The 14558-nt window shown below is 44.0% G+C and overlaps 1 protein-coding gene across 3 annotated transcripts in view; it reads right to left on the bottom strand.

Moving 5' to 3' along the window:
* The window catches only part of TMCC3 (transmembrane and coiled-coil domain family 3), a 222997-nt gene that overhangs the window by 115171 nt on the left and 93268 nt on the right, over positions 1-14558 (bottom strand). The window contains exon 1 of one of the 3 annotated variants that reach the window (XM_032346761.1): positions 86-465. The exons of the other annotated variants lie outside the window; for them this stretch is intronic. The gene's annotated coding sequence lies outside the window, so the exon portion shown is untranslated. Of the gene's footprint in view, positions 1-85; positions 466-14558 lie in introns of those variants that run through there. 3 annotated transcript variants of the gene reach the window in all.

Genomic DNA, 14558 nt, shown 5'->3' with positions numbered 1-14558 from the left:
CAACGGGTGCCACATAGGGATACGCGTGGCGTGGCAGGCTGAATAAAACATGGCCAAGGGCCAGACTTAGTCCAGAAGCTCCTACCTGGGAACTTTGCAGGAAAGGAAAGTCTGGAACAGTGGTAAGGGATGGGAAGATACGAGGGGGCAGAAGTCCACTAAGAAGATGTCAGCCGATGAGGGAGTCAACATTTTAGGTGTAGCCAAGCATGGCAGGGATAATGGGGATGGAATGAACTCAAGGTTCCAGAAGGAACCTTGGCTTGAAGCTGTCCTCATCGAGGAAGAAGGTTTCCTGATTCTTGGGAAGACTCAGAGGCAAACTTGCCACAAAGCCAAGAGCTCACCCTTCACACGCGCCACCGGTTTTAGTCACCAAACATCTTGAGGAGCTCCACGCTCCATGACCAACTGCCCTCAATCTTTCACCCCCACACAGCGATCAGAGGGAGTCTTTACCTTTCTCTCCTTTCTTCTCTGTCTTACCTTGCTTTTTTATATATTGCCCTTCTCTGCGGAATTCCTACAGTTCTCTCCCTCTCTCACGGCACACATCCTGTTGTAAGAGTTGGGCACTTCAAACCCTTTTTCGGAAAGAGACAGATAGAGTTAGGGAAAAGAAAACAAAGTCCTGCTCACTCTGTCTCTGAAGTTGGGGGCTTCTGGTAGATCTCTTCAGATAATGCCAAGCCCTCCCTACCCCCGCTATGGCGCAGGGTTTAAGCCTGGGCTGCTGAAGGAGGACGAAGGACGTAGGAGGAGGGAAATCTGGACCCAACAGCAACTGACTGTGGAAGTGGCAGGTCCAGGGATTCACGGGATGCAGGAGCACGAAGAGCCTGGATTTACTCAGAAATACTGAGACCAAACTACCACCTGAACATTATATTCGTGTCCGCAGCATACTAAAGGAGTGAAGCTTAGTGCCTGGCAAAGAGCAGGGGAGCTGCGGACCTTCCTCCCTCTCCGCACCCCACTTCCGCTCTCCTCTGACTCTGTCAGGCTCTGAATGGTTACATGAAGCTGCACTGAACGTAGGAATCCTGTCCTGGTCAGCTCTTTTTCTCAAGCTCTTCAACGCCCTGACTAATCTCAGTGGCACTGCCACGCTGGTTTTCTGTTGGCCTGGGAAAGAAGGTGATTGGGAATCACTTCATTCACGTGTTAAGGGCACAGTCTCTCGTTCAGGGATACTGGGTGTTTTGTTATAAATCATCACCACCTTGCCAACCGCTGGTTTGTTCACGTGTGTCTACACGTTTTTATGCCCAGCACACATTCTACTGGGACATCTGGGTACTTTAAGTACACTTGGAAAGAGGCAAGGCATAAATTAATAAAATCAAAGTGAAGAAAGAGATTTTTTTTTTCTCCTGAAATCTCATTTTTTTCACCCGGTTTCCTCCTATAGAGTGCTTCTCATCAAACACTGTCTTGAGAATTTTCACTATTGTAGCATAAAATAAAACTAAAGAATAACTATTTATGGGCTTCTCGTTGGTTAAGAGAGTACTAGAATCTTCACACTGAGAATAAAAACCTGTACTCGATAGTTTAGGAGGAGCTGTGACTTTTATTTCAGAAAGTCAGGATTATTTAGGAGAAGGAGAGTATGAGTGATGACGGGAACATGTTTTAGGTTCTACAAATAGTAGTAACTTACAAGATAAAGATAGTTTATGCCACTCAGAATTTGGCATGGAGAGTCTACATTTTGGTTTAGACTTTAAAATATTTTTATTTGCATCTACATTCTAAAGGCATTTAAGTGTTAGTGTGTTATTCGAGAAACACAAATGCACACATATATTTTTATGTAAAAGGGACTATAAATTCATTTTGAAATGTGTTTTTTCAGAAACTTAATAATGCGAGTCTTTATATTATAATAGCTGTATCTACAATGTTAAAATTATTAACTCTACAGTTAGATATTATATCCAGTGTTTCACTATTTTGGATGATCATAATTCACAGGTATCTTTACATGCCTGTTCCAGGATTTCCTTAGGACAGCCTCTCTTAGAAGTGGAATATACTGGAACCAAGAATATAAATATTTGAAAGTCTGGAATGTAGACTTCAAACTTTTCTCCTGAAAGATCACATCAACTCACATTTCCACCAGAGTGCTCTTCCCCATACCCTTGCCAGCACAGGAATCTCCCATTTCTTCACTATCTTTATCATCTCATTGGCACATATATAATTTTTTAAATTTTATTTTTTAAGTCATCTCCACACCCGATGTGGGGCTCGAACTTACAACCCCAAGGTCAGGAGTCGCCAGCGCCACCAACTGAGCCAGCCAGACACCCCTCATTGGCATGTATTTTTAATTACATATCTTTGCTTATTTGTGAGGCTTATTTTTCTCCTACATTTTCTGCCACCGGAATTTCTTTGGTTGGGAGCTGCCTACTGAGGGCCCACGCAGGTACAGGGTATGGGCCATGGTTTTACCAGACACATCGTTAATGTGCAGCAGACATCACAGGCCCCCAAAGGCCTCTATGCACTTCTGAAACAACTCTGGCTGTAAAAGATAAATAGGGCGAGACAGAAAAAGGAATGATTGGAACAAAGCTCTTAACTTCTTGTCTGAAGTAAACAAAACATGCTCTCCATGCGGGTCAACACAATGAGCACTTCTTGCTCCAGAAAAAGGGCTGCTCCCAGCTGCTAAGTCACTTAAATAAATAATGTTCCACTTGGCAGCATGACTTTAATTCCTCTCGCAAATAAAAGAGGCTTCTAGCTACTCCAGGCTTGAGCAACACGTTAATGACAACAGATTGAATATATCCACATGCAGACATGTATCTCTGAGCGGGAGTCTGGCTTCTTACACCAAGTCCAATAACTACTTTATTATTCTTTATTATTTAATCCAGTTAATCTTTCTTTCTTAAATTGGGGCTTAAATGTCAAACACAGCTAGGCTGAAGATCCTTTTAAACAAAACTTCTGAAATCCAAAAACCCTTTCCAAATATGTTGTCACTTCTAGTGGTAAACAGTATCTCAAATTCAACGTCGTGTCCCTGGTCCTCCAAGTTCTCTCTCCTTTTTCTGATTTTTCTCCTGTGTTTATTATTTCTGCCCAATAGCATGACCATCTTCCCTGGTCGCAGACTGGAGACTTGGAGACGATCTTTATTTCTCCTTCTCCCCTGCCCTCTGCACCTAATCAACCACCAAAGTGTGGCGATTTCTCCTAGGGTATACCTACATGTCAGCTTTTCATCTCAGAAGAGTTTTTTATTTACAGCAAAATTGCAAGATTGTGCGGGGTTGCCGTACCCTGGCAACCCAGATCCCCCTAACATTTTGTGTGTGTGTGTTTCCCCACATTTTCCTTGTTTTGGATAACCTGCACAATTTTGACGAATGCTGGTCAGGTATTTTGGAGACTGTCCCTCAGTGTGGGTTTGTCTGATATTTTTCTTACGTTCAGGCTGAGGTAATGGACAGCCACGTCAAGCGCCACTGTCATCACGAATCAGGGGTACACGTTTCCACCATGACTTGCCACCGATGGTAACCCTAATCACCTTTCTGAGGTAACGTTTGCCAGGCTTCTCCATTCTAAAGTTACTTCCCCCTCCCCTTTCCATACCCATTTTGCAAATGAGGAAATGGAGGTCAGTCATTAAATGATTATGTCAGGGCTTAAAACATAAAACTGAAATTGGAATGTAAGGCTTCTCACTCCTAGTTCGGCATTTCCTCCTCGGCCCCAGGGGCTGGCAAACTACCACGGTCTGTGGGCTAGATCGAACCTACTGCCTGTGCTTATAAGGCCCACAAGCTGAGCATGGTTTTTCTGTTTTCAAATGGTTAAAAAAAAAAAAAAATCAAAAGAGTAATATTTAGGACACGTAAAACTAACCTGAGATTCAAATTTCAAGCAGTGATTATGCTCCTTGCTCATGGATTGCCTATAGCCGCTTTCACGACACAATGGCCAAGTTCAGTAGTTGCGGTAGACTGTGTCGCCCAGGAAGCTTAAAATATATTATTATCTGGCCCTTTACAGAAAACTCTGGCTAACCCTGTATGATACCATGGTGCTTACTAGCCACCAAGCAGCCTCATTTTTTTGGTCACAGGATGGAGAAAAGAAGTAGCCCTTCTGTTAAATGCAAAATTTACAAAGTGTGAAACCAGACCCTCTAAAATGTTTCTTTAGGGGCCCAGATTTGAGGTTTGCTGTGCCTTCACACTTAGTGAATAAATCACGTATGTGGGATGGAGGGGCCGGGGGTGGGAGAAAGATGCCGAGGTGGGGGACACAGACCAGAGGGAGCCAGAGAAACACGTATTAGCCTGGACATCAGAACTGGATACTGGAAGAAAGACTCCCTCAATTAACAGAGGATACATAAAATTTCTGCAAAGAACCAAAATTCTGTCCCCCAGGAGACTCAGTCACAGAACAGGGGTCTTTAAACACAAGCAGTGAGATCCTCTCCTTACATGTACTGCAAAGAAAGCCTTTCTCAGAAACTTTCCCCTCATGCTTCCAAGGCTCAGCTGCCCCAGCGTGATCCCGAGAAGGCCCCTCCCAGCCCGCTCCCTCCCACACAGCGGGACCCCTATCATTCCTATCCACAAACGACAAAGCTGGCTCCTCGCCCAACTCCAAGATTGTTCTCTACTTCTAACTCTAGGAAATGACAGAGATGTCTCATGATAACTGTATTCTGGGGTGTTATTTTAAGTATCTTTTTTTAATTGTATATATAATAGAGAATTTTTTTTCCCTGAGCTTCTATGAATAGTCATTTTTCTCTTTCTGAATTCACATCAAATGCCAATGAAACTTCTTAGGAGGCCCCTCCTTTCAAAGAATGTTTTGCAAAGCAGATAAGAAGCTGGCACTCAGGGGCGCCTGGGTGATTCAATCAGTTAAGGGTCTGCCTTCAGCTCAGGTCGTGATCCCAGGGTCCTGGGCTTGAGCCCCACGCTGGGTTCCCTGCTCGTAGGGAACCTGCTTCTCCCTCTTCTCCATGCTTGTGTTTTCTCTCCCTCTCTCTCAAGTCAATGAATAAAATCTGAAACAAAGAAAGACAGACAGACAAACTGGTGGTCATCAAGAATCAGGAAAATGAGATCATCTTTGGAGAGGAAAATGCAACTATCACAAAAAGATAAAGGGCAAAGGGCATGCCATTTGAGAAAACTTCATGAAAGTAGATAATAAGCACAATAGCTGACCTAGACAAGTTCAAGGTTAAGGACAGTGCTGAGGCTCTGTAACCACGCTGACCTAAAGAACTCTACAGTTGTTTAACAATTTATACTTTCATAAATGTGTTTATCATACCATATCGTATCATATCATATCATCTGTGAGGTTCAGAACTAGCCTTGTTTTTCAAGTAAAGCCCAGAGAAATCAGATGGATCATTTCAGATACCTCCATGAGGTCAGAACTCATCACTGTTTACCCAGAACCTACCCTCAGGACTTAGAACACAGCAAGCGTTCAATAAAGAGTTGCTAGAAAAATGACATTCAGCCAGTTAGCGAAGCCCAGACTCTTCCCTGTCCTGCTATTTGCCTTGGTAACAAATAAAGATGACCCCTTGCTGTCATAAATGACCTTCTCCCTTCTATCCCACCTTCAAAGTGGAAGGTGCTAATGCATGACTTGCCAGTTTGGGCATCATCTAAGGGCCACTCTGGCACTCAGTCAGTCAGTTACAGATTCAGAGAACCAAGACTGAACACCCCCTTTCTTGGGTATTTTAAGTTAATTACACTTTAGGGGTTGGATTATATTAATCTCAAAAGGCGAATGTGGACATCACATTATTTATAGAGGATCAGTATTTATAAAGGAGATGCCACCTTTTAATACTTAAAGTCTTAAAGTTGTTTTCCAAGCTCACAGATGGGACTGGCTTTACGTAACACTATAGCAATAATAAAGGGTAAGATGAGAATTCTGAAGAATTCTTTAGACCAGCATTCTGGTAAATGCCTTATCTGTGTAATGAAAGAGAGTGAGGATGCACCAAAAAAAAAAAAAAAAGAAGAAGAAGAAGAAGAAGAAGAAAAATCCAGCTGTATGTTATTTTCTGATGAAAGCAGCCGAACTCTCAATCACAGTGTATTTTGTTCAATCGATTCATTAACCCATATTTGCATAATGACACAAATGTTTTGAGGCCAGAACTTCCCTTAACAGGAGGCATGGTTAAAAGCAAATGCCACCACAAAGCTACACAAAGCATGGAGATACCAAGTGGGCAGTGTCATGGGTTTGCTAAGCCCCTTTTATTTTTTATGTTTTTTAAGATTTTATTTATTTACTTGACAGACAGAGATCACAAGTAGGCAGAGAGACATAGAGACAGAGAGAGGGAAGCAGGCTTCCTGTGGAGCAGAGAGCCCGATGTGGGACCCTGGGACCATGACCTGAGCCGAAGGCAGAGGCTTAACCCACTGAGCCACCCAGGCGCCCCCGCTGAGCCTGTTTTAGAAATCACTCTTCCCCTTCCAATCTCTGAAAGGAACAGGGACTTTCTGGTAATGCCATTTTAGGGACATATTGGGGATAACAAGGCATGAAATTGCTTTGCAAAAGAAATCATTTTTCTGATTCAGAAGCGGGGCTGAGGGGTGGGAGTGAGGGTCTATTTAATACCTGACCTGAATTAGGGCAAAGAAAATATTTAGCGCTATTCAAGGTAGCCCAGGACTGAAATACTGGTTCTGAGAGCTGATGAGAAAAGTATTTATTTAAAAGAAAACCTAAAGAGTAGAGAGATTGCTTTTGTTATTTCCAAGAAAATAGTATATTGTCCTCAGAATTTGGTAGCAGGCCACCCAGCTATGATGGGATAACTAAATACATAAAGCCTTCGTGTCTGCCAGGGCAAATTGGTTCCTTGGGCAAAGCAGTAATAAGTCACTGGCTTGATGGTGAAAGCAGCAGCAGGGTTTTTTTTTTCTAAGACAACAGAGAGCTTGTAGTCCCCAGAGGGAAAAGTTATTTTCCTGCCAATATTGGTCAAAAGTGCAATTCTTTCGGAACAATTCAGCAAAGGCTTCCTCCCCCCACTCCACCAAGCCAAGCAATAGAAATGTACTTCCAACCTGAATGAATGTTTTAACAATACTTTTTTTTTTTTTTGATAAATGCGATCAAAGAGGGGGCTTCTCTTTGTTTCATGAAATGGAGACAAACTGAAATCGATTGCTTGTGAGGATTTTGTTGGTTTCACATTCTTCTGTGTATGCTATGAAATCTCAAAATCATTAGAATACAAGGAACCTGGAGAGGTCACTGACGGGCACTGATCACTGCTCATGGATATCCCCTCCCCCCTGTCTGGACCAGTAGCTTCAGCATCACCTAAAATGCAGAATCTCAGGCTCCCCCTCAGGATCTGAGTTAGAATCTGCTTTAACACAGGATCCCCAGGTGGGCTATATGTACATTTGCATCCCTTTCTTCAGTCAGAGAAGCACTCAGCTAGCCTGCAGATGGTCAGTGGTGGTTTTCAATCTGAAAATCAGAATTGTGTTGGCTATTCACAGGATGGGTGCCTGCGTAGTGTTTAAAACCAGCAAATGGAGACCAGCCCTGAAAATTCCCTGAGCAGACAAGAGCTATCCAGTCATTCAAACGAAGCTTAATTTAACTTATTTTGCAAGGCTAACTTGACCTGAGACATGTCTGGCTTGTTTCTGGAAATCATTAGCAAAACTTAAACTATTTCCCAGACTTGATAACAAGTAACCACTGTTCAATTCATTTAAGAAAATTCTGGGACATGCCTGGATGGCTCAGTCAGGTAAGCATCTGACTTTGGCTCAGGTCAGGATCTCGGCCTCCTGGGATTAAGCACACACACACCCCCACCCTTGTAATTGGGCTCTGCATTCAATGGGGAGTCTGCTTCTCCCCTTCCCTCTGCCTCTGCCCCTCCCCTGCTCCTGAGCCCTCTCTCAAATAAATAAAAATAAAAGAAAATATTGGAGCACAAGGGTGACTCAGTTAGTTGAGCATCTGACTCTTGATTTCGGCTCAGGTCATGATCTCAGGGTCGTGGGATGGAGCCCCACATCAGGCTCCACATTCAGCAGAGTCTCCTTGTCCCTCTCCCTCTGCTCTCCCTCCAGCCCTTGCACGGTACCCGCTCTCTCTAATAAATAAATAAATAAATAGGGGCTCCTGGATGGCTCAGATGATGAAGCATCTGCCTTCGGCTCAGGTCATGATTTTGGGGTCCTGGCATTGAGCCCTGCATCAGGCTCCCTGCTCTGTGCGGAGCCTGCTTCTCTCTCTCCCTCTGCCTCTACCCTTGACTCATGCCTGTGTGCTCTCTCAAATAAATAAAATTTAAAAAAAAGAAAAGAAAAGAAAACTCTAGTATTATAACCAATCACTGTGAAGAATAAAGTCGTTGCTTTCTCACTATATAAGCTGCTTTATAACAATAGCTCCCTGGGCCTCACTCCATGCTTTGGTTTCAGTGCTCCCGGTTTGCAAACTGTTTTTTGGTGTGGGCACAACAAACTTTTACCAGTTATCACTTCGGTGATTCACTGGTTTTGCTTCTGTTATTTCTGAACTTTTGACAGGAGCGTGCACACCGCTGGAGGGCTGAGAGTGGGGGAAGAAAGTCAGTCGAGGTGCTATGACCAGAAGAACAGGGAATGGATGGCGGGTAAGCAAACCGAAAGATATTCCTAGAAGTGATTAGTTGTGTGGGATGAGCAGCTGACCCACACCAGGTCCGAGAGGCTCATCTGTGCGACTTCTGCTGTATCTTCAGAGAAGGGGGCACTCTTGGTTCTCAGGTTACATAAAGTTGCTGAAAAAACAGAGATGCGGAGCTTCCAGGGCCACTGCTTGTGGCGCCTGGGTGGCTCAGTGGGTTAAGCCTCTGCCTTTGGCTCAGGGTCCTGGGATCGAGCCCCACATCGGGCTCTCTGCTCAGCAGGGAGCCTGCTCCCCCGCCTGCCTCTCTGCCTACTTGTGATCTCTGTCAAATAAATAAATAAAAATTAAAAAAAAAAAAAAAAAAAGGAAAAGGCCGTCCTGAGAACGAAGCAAACTCCAAGCAAACACAGCGCTCAGAAGCGGAGAGAGACCACCTCCTCATGACTTCAGCTGTGCCCTGTACATAGCCACCAATTCCAGGGGGCTCCCTCACACTGTTTCCTAACACAATGTGGGTGCGCCCCCTGGAGTTGTACGACAACACCACAGCCCCTCTTGGAGGCACCTATGCCTGATCCAAATTTGACTCTAGACTTGAGTTATACGTGCCAATAAATTTTTTCACCTTAAAATTTTTTTTTTATTTAAGACAGTTTGACGTAGACTTTTCTGTGATTTGTAATTGCCAATACCCATGGATGACCTTTCAAAACACTTGGGTTCATATCAAACCCTAAACCTCCTCCCCTACAACAGATGGGCTCTGATGCAGCCTAGATGGGGATGGAGACGGGGCAAAGCAGGCAGGGGTATGCATTCTGGGAAGCTGTATGTGAATAAATCGTGGCTAGGAGGGCAACTTGGTGATTTTTATAAATACTAAAAGGATATACCATTTGGCCTAGTAATTTTACTTCTGCAAACCGATTCAATAGGTAAATCAGCACATGTGCCAAAGATGTATGTTCTAGGATACTCAGTTAAGTATTGTTGGGATGGCAAGATTGTATAGCCAAAATGTCCAATAACAAGAGACTAATAATGATCCAGCTAAGCAATAGAACAAACATTCTGTAGCTATTAAGAAAGAATGTGGCAGCTGTGCATGTCCTATCCTGGAACAATTCCTAAGATCAATGAAAACCAGTATGGAAGGGAATGAAATGTATAGTACGCTACCATTGTGTAAAGAGGACAGTTCACTAAATACATGTGTACTATATATGTACATATACATAAGTCTATATACACAGTATGCATAAGCATTTATATACATGCATTTTTAAGTAAACTCTATTCCCAACGTGGGGCTTGAACTCACGACCCCACGATCCAGAGTCACAGCTCTACTGACTAAGCCAGCTGGGCACCTCTATATGTGAATAGAATCTCTTTACAGGAATAGACAGAAAGGCAACAGTTGTTTCTGGGGAGGGGATGGGACTGAGAAACAGATCTACTTTATATCCTTTAGATTTGCCAACTAGCATATGTGTCCATTACATACTCAATGCCTTGACCTATCTGGAACTTTCCCCTCCTTCTTTCTTCAGACCTCCTGGCCTGGGGAGGATGAAGATGCATGTCCCAGGCAAGCAACCTGGAGACAAAGCGATGAGCAGCCTCATCGTCTGGAATAAGCCCGGAAGCTGATCACATTACAGCTTCTCAAAAGCTCTTTAAAAACCACCGGAAGAACCCAATGTAATCAGCAAAGATGGAGCAGCAGGAGGGGGAAGAGGAAGAGGAATTCTTTTCCCTGGCAGCAGAAGGCTCCAGAGACCGGGCCCTTAGAAGCCCTGCCTTTCTTTCTTTCTTTTTTTTTTCAAGTAAGCAAAGAGGTAGGCAGAGAGAGAGAGAGAGAAAGGGAAGTATGCTCCCCGCTGAGCAGAGAGCCCGATGCGGGGCTCGATCCCAGGACCCTGAGATCATAACCTGAGCCGAAGGCAGAGGCTCTAACCCACTGAGCCACCCAGGTGCCCCAGAACCCCTGCCTTTCTGTGCGCAGCCTGGGGCCATAAAGGCTCCCAGCTGCCACCCACCAAAGCTGTCCTGCTGGTGATTTCCTTCCCTCATGGGGCCTGAATCCTCTCTTGCCGCTGGCCTGTCCTACTGGCTATTTGGAATTACAGGAATCCCCTGCTTTTTGAAAATTCATGTTATGCCACTTTGCTTTCACAAAAGACCTACACTCGTACCTGCTTTTGATAACCAGCAGAAATCTAGAGGATTTTTTTCACTTTTAAGAGAAAAGGCAAAAACAGGAAATAGTGGTGTTTGTTTTGCCGCTAGGCGTTGGAGAGGTAGCATGCACCTGAGCAGCGAGAACAGCGCCCCCCCAGCTTCCTTCCCTGGGGGCTCACTCTGCATCAGGGTCCACAGCTCTGAACTGTGTCTGTGAGCATCTGTGCTTTATTCTGATTTGCATATCCATTAACAAGATGGGTTCTAAGGTATCGGAAAAGCTTTAGAGGGGTTCTTTTTGAGATCCAGGAATGCTAAAAAATGTTTCCCATATAAACCAACGGCAATTGCTTCTTTGCTTTATATCACTTTGGCTTATGAAAGGTTTCCTAGGAGACCTTTTGCACAGCAGAGGAAACCTGTATGGAGCCCTCCTTCAGAGCACCACCGCTTAATTTCTGAAGATCTTCCCTTCTAACATGTGTGCAGTCGGAGACGTTCAAGGCTTCAAGCACAATTAAAATGAAAAGCGGATGCAAGTCTGCGTGTTGATTCCGAAACTCTGACTCTCCCAGTGACCCGAGGCAGAGACGGTCGCTGCGGTGATGCTCTGCAGTTGTCACCATGTGCTAAGTGACAGTGACACACAAATGCAAGAACACACCCGTGACCTGAGACGCACAGCCAAGTCCACCCACAGCGACAGCTGCTGTTGGGGAAGCTCTGGGACTGGCATTTGAGTTTGCCTTCATTCTACTGCTTTAAAATGTGCAGCCCAAGCATGATGAGGCTCTGGTTTCCATTAAGCTATAAATCACCCACAAGTTAACCTCTGCTGCCCTGATTCTGCTTTGTCTGATTTGTCTGCGTTGTCTGATGTTTTAGACAATAGTTCAGATCCCAACTTTGGGAAACAGATATTCATTCTCCTCCTCCTTCTCCCCAGCAAATTCTGTCCCCTCTCATGACCCCAAATTACATATTTTACTGGTTACTAGAGTACCAGTTGGTAGCCTTCCAAAACTGGTGTGTGTTTATTCGTGTATACGTACGGGGCAGCAGGGGAGCGGGAGGGGAAGGGGGCACACGTTTGCCATCAGAAAACACAGAATGCTGTTAAAACAGGTCTCTAACCAACACTCAGACTTTGCCTCTGGTACTTTTCCAGGCCTCAGACTTCTCATCTGCCCATCCTCCCTGGGGAAGTAGACAGATGCTCTCAAGGGTTTCCTTCACTGCACTGTCAATCAGTACTTGCACCAAAAGCACCCAAAAAGGAGGGGTAGCATCTAACACATCTGTAAGTTGTGTTATTGTTGTTTTGATTATTTCTGTCGGACTTGAGTGTGTGTGTTCTGATCTTTCCACGATGCCTATCTTCAGAAATGCTTAGCCAACATTCATTGAACTGAGTAAACTTCCCCCTTCCAGATGCTTATAGGACCGGGTGTGTGTTCAACTTAAACATCAAAAAAAAAAAAAAAAAAAAAAAAAAAAAAAAAGTGCAAGGTGAAATTTTGCAGAACACACAATTTAAATGTCTCTAAAATGGTGCTCGGTTAGGCAGCACGTATACTAAATGTCATCAAAACAGACTAAAGTTTATTATTTATTATTATTTATTGGTGAGCTCAGAGGAAAATGCTTTTTTTTTTTTTTTTCATTTTGGGGAGTTTAAAAAACTACATGGGCAGTTCTGGCTTAAAAGAACTGGCTAGGGGCCTCTTGATTTGGGGCAGATGACAACACGAGCCCAGAGAGCCACACACTGTGCATGTCTTGGGTTTCTGGAGAAACAGCTTCACCCCTGCTTCAGTGTGAGCCTTCCTCATCCCTGCACAGGAAAGATGCAAAGTCACACCAGGGACTGGATGCCCCATCTGTCCAGAGATTTCTTCACACACATTAGTCTTGGCAGCCACAGACAGAATTTGACCCTTCACACGTGGTCAGTTAGCATGTGCTTGGATGACGGACAATTCTAACCGAAAAATGTCTTGAACAGCCTGTGAGCAAGTCTGAGTCACTGTTAAACCTCCAGCACCAATACCAATGCTTGGCATATAATAAGTACTCAATAAAAGTTGGTTGCATGATCATATGATCTCTCTGATAGGAGGAATTTGAGAGGCAGAGTGGGGTTTGGGGGATAAGGAAGGAAAAAATGAAACAAGATGGGATTGGGAGGATTGGGAGTAAGAGACTCTTAATCTCACAAAACAAACTGAGGGTTGTGGGGGCGGGGGGCAGGGTAGGGATAGGGTAGCTGGGGGATGGACACTGGGGAGGCTATGTGCTATGGTGAGTGCTGTGATTTGTGTAAGACTGATGATCCACAGACCTGTGCCCCTGGGGCAAATAATACATTATATGTTAATAAAAATAATTTTTTTAAAAAGTTAGTTACATGAGTAAATGAAGGAAAAAGCAGAACCAAATCTTTTTTTTTTTTTTTAAGGTAGGCTCTGCATCCAACATGGAGCTTGAACTCATGACCCGGAGATCAAGAGTCACATGCTCTACCATGCATGCAACACCGAGCCAGCCAGGTGCCCCCAGAACTAAATCAAATCCTTTTAAGGAATCTGTTCAACTAAATCTGCAGCAACATCAATTTTCATCTCAAGAAATGAGTTTTAAAAGTTCATTTTGGGTAGGGGCTGGGACATCCTGGCTGGTAATTCCTTACATGTGTATGGTACTTAATCATCCTTTTATTTCCATCACCTTATGTAACCCTCTATGCATATGATGTTTATATAGTATAGGTTAAACAGATACTGTTAATGTCATCTTACAGATGAGGAAACTAAGGCACAGAAATTGTGATTTATTTCATACCTTTACATTGAACAGCAGGGTACAAGCTCTTATGTTTCTACCTCACCAGGGCAGAGGAAGCTGCACCTACTGCTGTTTATCTTTTAAAACTAAACAACACACACACATCCTCTCAAACAAGCATACCCTGCTCTGAACATCTTCCTTCATCTGTCTCTGTGCTGCCTCAGTGTTCCCGCACAGGAAATCCACTGACCTTGGAGGCAGGCAAACCTGGGATTATGTCCCCACTAACATCTATGTGACTGTGGACAAGTAGCCCTCTGTAGCTTGGCTTCCTCATGGGGCTGATGGGAGTAATAATACTCACTGCCAGGGGTTATCCTATGGCATCGATGAGATTGTACAGGTCAAGAGCTTAAATACTAAATCTGACACAAAGTCAACATCCATTGAATGACAACTCTCATCACAAAGAGGGCAACATGCAGGGGGGAGGAGGTCACCTGCGACTATGAGTTTGAACTGAGGGTTGCACAGCCTCATTTGTAGTTAACACTTGGCTCATAGTTTTGGATTTGATTCTCCACTGAAAGGGTTCAGGATCACTGAGAACAGGCTGTAGAGACCAAGAAGCTAGCCAAGTACTGAGATCTTCACATCTGTAAGCAAAGCCTGTGTGTGGCCATGTGCACATACATGTCCACACGTAGACACAGTGGAGGGGCGCGCTTTCACACATTAAAGCAAACTTCAAGATACGTAACTAAAAGTCACAGAATTAATGGATTTATTTTTTCACTGCAAAAAACACAAGATTCATTCTGATAGGACTCTAGACCTATTACAGGTAAAATTCCATTCCCTGAAAGGACCAACACAGTAAATATATGAACAATTTTCTTTAAGTCCAC

The sequence above is a fragment of the Mustela erminea genome, chromosome 6, assembly GCF_009829155.1.
Source record: "Mustela erminea isolate mMusErm1 chromosome 6, mMusErm1.Pri, whole genome shotgun sequence".
Lineage (NCBI taxonomy): Eukaryota > Metazoa > Chordata > Mammalia > Carnivora > Mustelidae > Mustela > Mustela erminea.
This window is presented reverse-complemented; position numbering and strand designations above follow the sequence as displayed.